We start from the raw sequence: 11,715 nt of genomic DNA, 5'->3' as shown, positions 1-11,715 counted from the left end.
CTCAATGGTACTGGCAGTACTATATTATTTTCAAGAAAACTTGTATGGAGAACATCAGATCGATTATCGTCATCGTCTCGCCTTTCGCGAACTGTGTACACGTCAAGACATCGGAACAATCGGTCAATTCTGAGTAGGCCTTCTTAATAAGTGGGTGATAACTTCATCAGTTCTTTTACCAATTTCGTTCTATGACTCGTACATCGAGTGATGTCACTCTTTATTGTAATGTTATTGACATTTCAATAATTTTATTTGTTGATAAACGAATGTCCACAAGGATTGAACCGAGAACTATAGGACCGGCCGGCCATATTTACAAAACTTGTATTAAAGGGCGTATGTTGAAATAGTGGTGGTTACGCTATTTGCTGGTTGTTGCCGTGGGCAATTTAATATCTCCGAATTATGTTCATAATGTAATATGACTGAGCGTGTAGAGTGCTACAGTGTCAAGTTTATTTTTCTATATTGGCGTTGCAATTGTATTGCTATACTCGGTAATCCGTTATCTATTGGCGAAAGCTGCCGGATTTCTGAGAATTTCAAAATTGTTGAGTGTTACGAATTAAAAATGAAAAATCATTTTGTTTCCGCCAGTGGTCGTACAGTATGATAATCTGCTAACACTACAGAAGATTAAAAGATGTAGACCTATAGTTAGTAGGCCTACTATGTACTTAATACTTTAATCTTTTCGATATGTCCCAAGACCTAATAGTTGGGGAGCCAGAAGGGTTTACCTGCACTCTCAAGTCTCAGTATAATTATTTGGTTTAACACAAGTAGGTAAATTTATGGGCCCTTGGGAGATAAACTTAAAAACCTTAGATACAGTATGCAATACGTATTAACCATTTTTTGCACAGCTGTTCCAGAAATATAAATTGTTATTGTTAACAATGTTTTTTGCTTCCTTATATCAATACAAATCATTTTTACTGTTATTCAAAGTCTTAACTTTGACCATATTGACCTTTAGCCCTGTATTGACCAAGCATCCCATTTTTTCGGCCAACATCAAAGAATTGATTTGTATCGATATAAGGAAGCAAAAAAAAAACAAATTTGTTTGCTAGAGGGTGCATGTAAACCCTTTCTGGCTCCCCAACTATGAACTAAAATATTATGTTGAAATGTTAAAGACCCCTACCCTGCAATTTTGGACGTTTTTTGGAAAATAATACATATATATCACTTTAAAAACATTAAACCATGTCATTCCTTGTCTTAAATGTACGTTTTATGGTAAATTATGATAAAAAGTGAGAAACAATGCACTACCTAAGTAGCTCGCGGCGATCGACCTCTCGCGGACGGTCTTAGGCCTAGCCTAGCTAGGCTTAGTTTTGTAGGCCTAGCTGGTAAACATCGGTAACGTACGAACATCGTACGCTAGCTATATACCTAGCCTGACGTTGTATAGTTGCTGCATTAATTGTCTTTCTATTTTTGCCAGACTCCGTTGATACAAATTGGGGAAAACCCGGTATTTTCGCTGAAAAGTTAGGAGTCTTCCATTTGTTTTGGCCTCACGATCGATCGAAAAGTGGGCGAATTACAGGTGAAAAACAAAAATATCAATCCGCGCGCAATGCATTTTGGGATTTATAGCGGGCCGCTATAATTATTAGAATCGACTTATTTTTCACATTTTTAACCGTTTAAAGACGAAAAAAGTTATCGCAATAGGACCATATAGTATTATTTTTACATTAAATATAGTTTGTGATCTTAAATTAGATCTAAAAAACGTAGGGAAGGGGGCTTTAAAAAAAATTAAATCTGTTTAATGAACAGAATTTCAATTATGAAACAGTAGCATTATGTATAGCAGCTGTGTGTTTCAATCTGGGAAACTATACGTATAGTTGGAGTGAGTCGTAAGCACTTACATAACAACTGTTAATCTTTGTTTTTACTTAAAATGTTGTGGCCATCTTGAACTTCTTGCTAGTAAGTTGTGAAATAACAGGGGCGGACGCAGGGGTATTGCCCCAGTTGCCCGGGCAAATGTTTTTTCTGCCACTAAATTAAAATTTAGATCCCATTTCATCATATATATTATCCATTAACGTTATAGAAGTCCAGGATTGGAAGAGTTTATTATGCAAATTGATTGACTGCACCGTAAAATTAACCGCGCACAATTTAACGGCGGTCATCGGATTTTTTTTCCGTTTTCCACGTCCGTAAAATTGGGCCGAGTTTCCGTAGTAATTACGGACGTTGCGAACTTTGAAATAACGGTGTTTAATTGCTTCTTTCTGCAAATTTCGATCTTTTCTGGAGTGTGTTTTAAGCAACACAGTTTTACTGACTTATTCAGCATTTATTTCAAAATAATACAATTCAAAGTTTTGCTCAATATATTTATAGCAGCAGCTTCACATTTTTGTCTAACTTTTTTAAATTATTAATTAATAGGCCTAGTAATTAACTCGTATTAGTCGGGGACGTCCTCTGACGTTCATATTGAACGCAAACAAAATGTTATCCTTAGTCGCGTGTGTTTTACTGGCGGAAAAAATAGGTGGGATAAATACTGCTGATAGATATTAGAGTGTCATTTCCGGTGTGAATTTTACGTGCGAGTGTACCATTTCCGGCCACCTAAAGGTGTCATTTAACAAATGTGGCGCAAATATTTGGTTTCTATTATGGCCCTGGACTCTTGGGCAACACCTTTAAAATAGTCATGCGACCGCCCCTGTTAGCTTACCGCGCAACGCGTTCATCGCGTCGCATGGTAGCATAATTGCGCGCTAGGTATCCATCACAACAGCTAGCTATAGCAACTTAACAACACAAATCATCTACAGCTTGATATATCAACTGTGTATGAAATACTGAGCGATAAATTCGGAATTATCTTCGTAATTATTATCAATTTAATTAAGTTATTGCGTACAAACAATGGAAAAGGTTCCAACGAACCGTGGTGAGTGGAGAAATCATTTATAAACTTTTTATATAAATAGAAATAATAGTTGAAATGAATGACATTTTTTTTGTTTTTGGACACGATAAATTTCTTCACTGTGAAAATATTCACCCATCATTAGGATAGACCTATATTAATTGTGTGTGGCCAGAAGATAAATTGCCTAGGTAGCTTTACAGTGTACTTATCCTTTTTAAATGTTTGCAGACATAATTGTCAACGAAACGTTCGGGCCTGTCATCCAAGGACTAAAACCAATATCGAGTTTCAGTGGGAAGACAAAGGCACAAGGAAACGATGCTACAAAGACCAGCATCAATGATTTGGCAGTCAAGCCAAAGGTTGAACGTCCTCAGCACAGGATTAAGCCACCAGTTGCACCAAAACCAGCGAAGAAAAGTGTAAAAATGATGGCTTATTCAATCCATGATGGCAATATTGTAAAAGAGGACACGTTGCATCAGATTAAGCCACCAGTTGCACCAAAACCAGCAAAGAAAAGTGTAAGAATGATGGCTTATTCAATCCATGATGGCAATATTGTAAAAGGGGACAAGTTGCATCAGATTAAGCCACCAGTTGCACCAAAACCATCAAAGAAAAGTGCAAAAAATATGGCGCATTCAATCCAAGGTGATGGCAATATTGTAAAAGAGGACAAGTTTCATCAGATTAAGCCACCAGTTGCACCAAAACCAGCGAAGAAAAGCGTAAAAAAGATGGAGCATTCAATCCAAGGTGATGACAATATTGTAAAAGAGGAAAAGTTGAAAAAGCCACCCAAAATAATCGGCTGGGCGAAACTCCTTGGCAACACCAAAACAGGAAGTGCATCTGTGAAAAGTATGACCCAGAACTTTATGCAGGACAACAGTGGATTGGATTGGAGCGACGATGCACTTTCAGGTACTTATTACAATCAATCTAATTATTTCTCTTATTTTGACAAGTTTTTTTTTAAAACCTTACATGGATGTAATAATGTACAAAATGTCACACAATGTTTGCATTTTACAGACTTGAATGACATTTTTGATGAACCTCAATGCATCAGTGGTTCTGAAGATATTAAGAATCATGTGCAAGATGTAGAAAGCATAAGAAAGGTCAGTGACCTGGATGTCACCACCAAGGCAGCAGCTGCAGCCATTGAAGTCTTCGACAATAACATTTTCCTTGACGATAGTACCCCAGATGCCGTCGAAGTCACTACAAAAGTGAAGGATTACATTGGAGAAATTGACAAAAATGCCGTGGATGAGTACATCTCCGGCATTATCTCAACCAGCATGAAGACTGTCGATGTAACCAACACCTTGATTGACAACACCATCTCTGACATTACTATTGACGACACATTGTCCAACGGCAAGATTGAAAACACTGTGTCTGATGTCGAGATTGTTGACACCCTCTCCGATGCCAAGATTACCTTAACCGTCTCAAACGCCAAGATTGACGAAACTGCCTCTGATCCCAAGATTGATGACACTCTCACCGATGGCAAGATTTACAACACCATCCTTGATGTTGAAATTGATGACCCCATCCCTGATGTTGAGATTGACATCAATGCAGTCAGACAGTATGTCGCTGAAATTATTCGCTACAGCAGTTATGTCATCGCCATGGACAAGGCAGATGAAAAGAATAGTAAGACTTTCGAAAACGACATTTCAACCTGCAAGCCAAGCGAAGGTGATTTATTTTATTACATAAAAATAAACATGCATTTTATTATGTTTTTTTAATTAGTAATACAAATAGTACTATATTATTAAAAACAAACATTGCATTTATTCCTTACAGACAATTTGGCTGGTGATGTCCCTGCTAACCAGAATTCTACAGATGTACCACGAGCAGGAATTTTCAGGCGGCTTTTCCGCAGACTTAGACGAGGCATTCGTAATATCAGTTGCCACAAAACACTGACAGAGGAAATCCAGGATACTACCAGTGAAGATATCGACAGCACAGATGCCAGTGCCAATGATGCCAGTGCCAATGACGCCAGTGCCAATGATGCCAGTGCCAATGACGCCAGTGCCAATGATGCCAGTGCCAATGAAGTCAGTGCCAATGAAGTCAGTGCCAATGATGCCAGTGCCAATGATGCCAGTGCCAATGATGCCAGTGCCAATGACGCCAGTGCCAATGATGCCAGTGCCAATGACGCCAGCAATGTCAGTGAACTTGCGGCAAATGATGAAGACAGAATTGATCTTGTTCACAATACTTCACGCCACAGGTTCCTCTCTGCATTGTTATGCTACAAACACTAATTCAAGTGCAATAATATTATACAGAATCAACTACTTATCAATATTACTGCAAAACCATTGGATTTTATAACTATATATTATATTTTATAACCAGAATGATACATATTGTGTCTCATATTATATCAAATGCTTACAAATATAGGATTTCAAAGATTTTCAAAATATTGCCTTTGCGTTTATTATTTGCCTTCGTGTTCAATGTTCATTCACATCTGAGACTACAGATGAGGTTGAATATGACCATGGTGATGATGTGATACACTATACATATTATACATACATACACTATTATATTTATTCAATATCCACTAGAAAAATAGATGATGATGTTAAAACAGAAAATACATTAATTTCTCTTTAAAAAAGTTTATTAACATTGGATGTTTTAGCAAATTAATTCATTATTAAAAACAAAATTCAGCAAAATTTGAATTATCAAATTAAGCCTTACTAACTTTATCCAAATTGATTGACTGCAGCGTAAAATTAACCGCGCACAATTTAACGGCGGTCAGCGGATTAGGATTTTTTTTTCCTTTTCCACGTCCGTAAAATTTGGCCGAGTTTTCGTAGTAATTACGGACGTTGCGAACTTTGAAATAACGGTGTTTAATTGCTTCTTTCTGCAAATTTCGATCATATTTTCTTTTCTAGAGTGTGTTTTAAGCAACACAGTTTTACTGACTTATTCAGCATTTATTTCAAAATAATACAATTCAAAGTTTTGATCAATATATTTATAGCAGCAGCTTCACATTTTTGTCTAACTTTTTTAAATTATTAATTAATAGGCCTAGTAATTAATTTGTATTAGTCGGGAACTGAACGCAAAAAAATGTTATCCTTAGTCGCGTGTGTTTTACTGGCGGAAAAAATAGGTGGGATAAATACTGCTGATAGATATTAGAGTGTCATTTCCGGTGTGAATTTTACGTGCGAGTGTACTATTTCCGGCCACCTAAAGGTGTCATTTAACAAATGTTGCGCAAATATTTGGTTTATATTATGGCCCTGGACTCTTGGGCAACACCCTTAAAATACAGAGCCATATATATAAAGAGTTACGACATTGTATTATAGTCACGTGATATGCAGATCAATTTGTGTCAAACTTGTCTCCGTTATTGCATGTAAAGTATAGGAGCAAGAAAATACTTTAAACTTTTTCTTATATTTAAAAAAATGTAATTGCACATTTTACGGTAAAATATCGATGTGCACAGCGTACAGAAGTACTTGCGGCAAAGAATATTGCGCGCGCGTGCGCTAATACATTATAAAGTTCGATTGATTGATTTTGGAACGAAACATCCCATGACTACGTCCTATTAATAACAATTATGTAATATTTTCAATTCATAATGCATGCTTTGATGACTAAATAAAATAATAAAGTGTCGTGGATATATTTGTTAATATATTGAATAGGGTATGAACAATATTAAAATAATAAAGGCAAATTATTAAAAATGAAATGATGAACGAGTCTCTGAAAGTTTGTGTCAAAAACACACAACAGAGAGCCATATACTGTATAAAAAGAGGGGTGAATTTGTGTGTTTTTTTTATTGGTTCATGCTTTGATGTATCCTGACTTGCATGTAGGCCCTAGCATTTATTCTTTTGTTATTATAGACACAATATATATATGTTACCAAATTAATACCATTAATAAAATTAATTACTAAAATAAAAACGGAATATAAGCGTTATTTCATAGACAAAAAAATCTAAAAATAATGCATGAACTATAGGAAAACGCTATACAAAAGAGACGCGCGCGCCCTCAGCGTGCGAATTCTTTGACACAAAAATGGCTTCTAATTTTCAATGTCGTAACTCTTTATATATATTATGGCTCTGTTAAAATAGTCCTGCGACCGCCCCTGTTAGCTTACCGCGCAACGCGTTCATCGCGTCGCATGGTAGCATAATTGCGCGCTAGGTATCCATCACAACAGCTAGCTATAGCAACTTAACAACACAAATCATCTACAGCTTGATATATCGACTGTGTATGAAATACTGAGCGATAAATTCGGAATTATCTTCGTAATTATTATCAATTTAATTAAGTTATTGCGTACAAACAATGGAAAAGGTTCCAACGAACCGTGGTGAGTGGAGAAATCATTTAGAAACTTTTTATATAAATAGAAATAATAGTTGAAATGAATGACATTTTTTTTGTTTTTTGGACACGATAAATTTCTTCACTGTGAAAATATTCACCCATCATTAGGATAGACCTATATTAATTGTGTGTGGCCAGAAGATAAATTGCCTAGGTAGCTTTACAGTGTACTTATCCTTTTTAAATGTTTGCAGACATAATTGTCAACGAAACGTTCGGGCCTGTCATCCAAGGACTAAAACCAATATCGAGTTTCAGTGGGAAGACAAAGGCACAAGGAAACGATGCTACAAAGACCAGCATCAATGATTTGGCAGTCAAGCCAAAGGTTGAACGTCCTCAGCACAGGATTAAGCCACCAGTTGCACCAAAACCAGCGAAGAAAAGTGTAAAAATGATGGCTTATTCAATCCATGATGGCAATATTGTAAAAGAGGACACGTTGCATCAGATTAAGCCACCAGTTGCACCAAAACCAGCAAAGAAAAGTGTAAGAATGATGGCTTATTCAATCCATGATGGCAATATTGTAAAAGGGGACAAGTTGCATCAGATTAAGCCACCAGTTGCACCAAAACCATCAAAGAAAAGTGCAAAAAATATGGCGCATTCAATCCAAGGTGATGGCAATATTGTAAAAGAGGACAAGTTTCATCAGATTAAGCCACCAGTTGCACCAAAACCAGCGAAGAAAAGCGTAAAAAAGATGGAGCATTCAATCCAAGGTGATGACAATATTGTAAACCAGGACAAGTTTCATCAGATTAAGCCACCAGTTGCACCAAAACCAGCAAAGAAAAATGTAAAAAAGATGGCGCATTCAATCCAAGGTGATGGCAATATTGTAAAAGAGGACAAGTTAAAAAAGCCACCCAAAATAATCGGCTGGGCGAAACTCCTTGGCAACACCAAAACAAGAGGTGCATCTGTGAAAAATATGACACAGAACTTAATGCAGGTAAATAGACAGGTACTGTACGGACATACAATAATGCCATTTCTTTTTTTGTCTGTTATTCACAGGATTTAGTGCATCTCTCACAATCATCATGATTTTTCTCAACTGGTGGCCATATCCTAAAGTTTATTTTTTAATGCCTCATTTGACTGTTTTATGAATTTTATATACATTTTACAAGTAATTTTACATAGTATATATGTAATTACATTGTTGTGTGATAAACAATTAACGATTATGGACATTTTTTAGTACTGTAAGCTGCTTTAATAATTATACCCATATTCATCGTTTAATTTTACAGGCTTCTCATGTTGAAGACATCCCAGTTACACGAAAATCAACTCGAAATATGGCAGATAGTTTTGTTGATAAAAAGGTTGAAGATATGCTGAATAAGTCAAAACCATCACTTGCTGGTGATGAGAGCGATGATGAGGGTGAGATATTTTATGATGCACTTTCAGGTACGTATTACAATCAATCTAGTGTAAAAAAGATGGTGCATTCAATCCAAGATGATGACAATATTGTAAAAGAGGACAAGTTTCATCATATTAAGCCACCAGTTGCACCAAAACCAGCAAAAAAAGTGTAAAAAAGATGGCGCATTCAATCCAAGGTGATGACAATATTGTAAAAGAGGAAAAGTTGAAAAAGCCACCCAAAATAATCGGCTGGACGAAACTCCTTGGCAACACCAAAACAAGAAGTGCATCTGTGAAAAATATGACCCACAACAGTGGATTGGATTGGAGCGACGATGCACTTTCAGGTACTTATTACAATCAATCTAATTATTTCTCTTATTTTGACAAGTTTTTTTTTAAAACCTTACATGGATGTAATAATGTACAAAATGTCACACAATGTTTGCATTTTACAGACTTGAATGACATTTTTGATGAACCTCAATGCATCAGTGGTTCTGAAGATATTAAGAATCATGTGCAAGATGTAGAAAGCATAAGAAAGGTCAGTGACCTGGATGTCACCACCAAGGCAGCAGCTGCAGCCATTGAAGTCTTCGACAATAACATTTTCCTTGACGATAGTACCCTAGATGCCGTCGCAGTCACTACAAAAGTGAATGCTTACATTGGAGAAATTGACAAAAATGCCGTGGATGAGTACATCTCCGGCATTATCTCAACCAGCATGAAGACTGTCGATGTAACCAACACCTTGATTGACAACACCATCTCTGACATTAATATTGACGACACATTGTCCAACGGCAAGATTGAAAACACTGTGTCTGATGTCGAGATTGTTGACACCCTCTCCGATGCCAAGATTACCTTAACCGTCTCAAACGCCAAGATTGACGAAACTGCCTCTGATCCCAAGATTGATGACACTCTCACCGATGGCAAGATTTACAACACCATCCTTGATGTTGAAATTGATGACCCCATCTCTGATGTTGAGATTGACATCAATGCAGTCAGACAGTATGTCGCTGAAATTATTCGCTATAGCAGTTATGTCATCGCCATGGACAAGGCAGATGAAAAGAATAGTAAGACTTTCGAAAACGACATTTCAACCTGCAAGCCAAGCGAAGGTGATTTATTTTATTACATAAAAATAAACATGCATTTTATTATGTTTTTTTAATTAGTAATACAAATAGTACTATATTATTAAAAACAAACATTGCATTTATTCCTTACAGACAATTTGGCTGGTGATGTCCCTGCTAACCAGAATTCTACAGATGTACCACGAGCAGGAATTTTCAGGCGACTTTTCCGCAGACTTAGACGAGGCATTCGTAATATCAGTTGCCACAAAACACTGACAGAGGAAATCCAGGATACTACCGGTGAAGATATCGACAGCAAAGATGCCAGTGCCAATGATGCCAGTGCCAATGACGCCAGTGCCAATGATGCCAGTGCCAATGACGCCAGTAATGTCAGTGAACTTGCGGCAAATGATGAAGACAGAATTGATCTTGTTCACAATACTTCACGCCACAGGTTCCTCTCTGCATTGTTATGCTACAAACACTAATTCAAGTGCAATATTATACAGAATCAACTACTTATCAATATTACTGCAAAACCATTGGATTTTATAACTATATATTATATTTTATAACCAGAATGATACATATTGTGTCTCATATTATATCAAATGCTTACAAATATAGGATTTCAAAGATTTTCAAAATATTGCCTTTGCGTTTATTATTTGCCTTCGTGTTCAATGTTCATTCACATCTGAGACTACAGATGAGGTTGAATATGACCATGGTGATGATGTGATACACTATACATATTATACATACATACACTATTATATTTATTCAATATCCACTAGAAAAATAAATGATGATGTTGAAACAGAAAATACATTAATTTCTCTTTAAAAAAGTTTATTAACATTGGATGTTTTAGCAAAAACAAAATTCAGCAAAATTTGAATTATCAAATTAAGCCATACTAACTTTATCCAAATTGATTGACTGCAGCGTAAAATTAACCGCGCACAATTTAACGGCGGTCAGCGGATTAGGATTTTTTTTCGTTTTCCACGTCCGTAAAATTTGGCCGAGTTTCCGTAGTAATTACGGACGTTGCGAACTTTGAAATAACGGTGTTTAATTGCTTCTTTCTGCAAATTTCGATCATATTTTCTTTTCTAGAGTGTGTTTTAAGCAACACAGTTTTACTGACTTATTCAGCATTTATTTCAAAATAATACAATTCAAAGTTTTGCTCAATATATTTATAGCAGCAGCTTCACATTTTTGTCTAACTTTTTTAAATTATTAATTAATAGGCCTAGTAATTATTTTGTATTAGTCGGGAACTGAACGCAAACAAAATGTTATCCTTAGTCGCGTGTGTTTTACTGGCGGAAAAAATAGGTGGGATAAATACTGCTGATAGATATTAGAGGTCATTTCCGGCGTGAATTTTACGTGCGAGTGTACCATTTTCGGCCACCTAAAGGTGTCATTTAACAAATGTGGCGCAAATATTTGGTTTCTATTATGGCCCTGGACTCTTGGGCAACACCCTTAAAATAGTCCTGCGACCGCCCCTGAATAATTATAATAATTAGTTACAGTTACAGTTTCACAAGCTGTATTCAAATTTAACATTTAACATAGTTGTGTTATATAATTCTTTAGAACTTAGGCCTATCTATGTAAAGACAAGAAAGAATAAAAAAAAATTGGTGTATGTGTCACAAGGCAGACTCAGCTTTAAAAGCAACTTTGATTAAAAATTTGATGTTTTGCCTAAAATGCTGAAAACATGAAGTATCGATAAAGTAGATGTCAGTAAATGAGCAAAGATGAGTAGAGTTTCCAGTACACGGGTTCATCGGCTAAAAAATACAGAAACCAAAAGTGAACTCGAAAGCAAGATAGAATATG

The sequence above is a fragment of the Antedon bifida genome, chromosome 3 (genome assembly GCF_963402885.1).
Source record: "Antedon bifida chromosome 3, ecAntBifi1.1, whole genome shotgun sequence".
NCBI classification, from domain to species: Eukaryota; Metazoa; Echinodermata; class Crinoidea; order Comatulida; family Antedonidae; genus Antedon; species Antedon bifida.
This window is presented reverse-complemented; position numbering follows the sequence as displayed.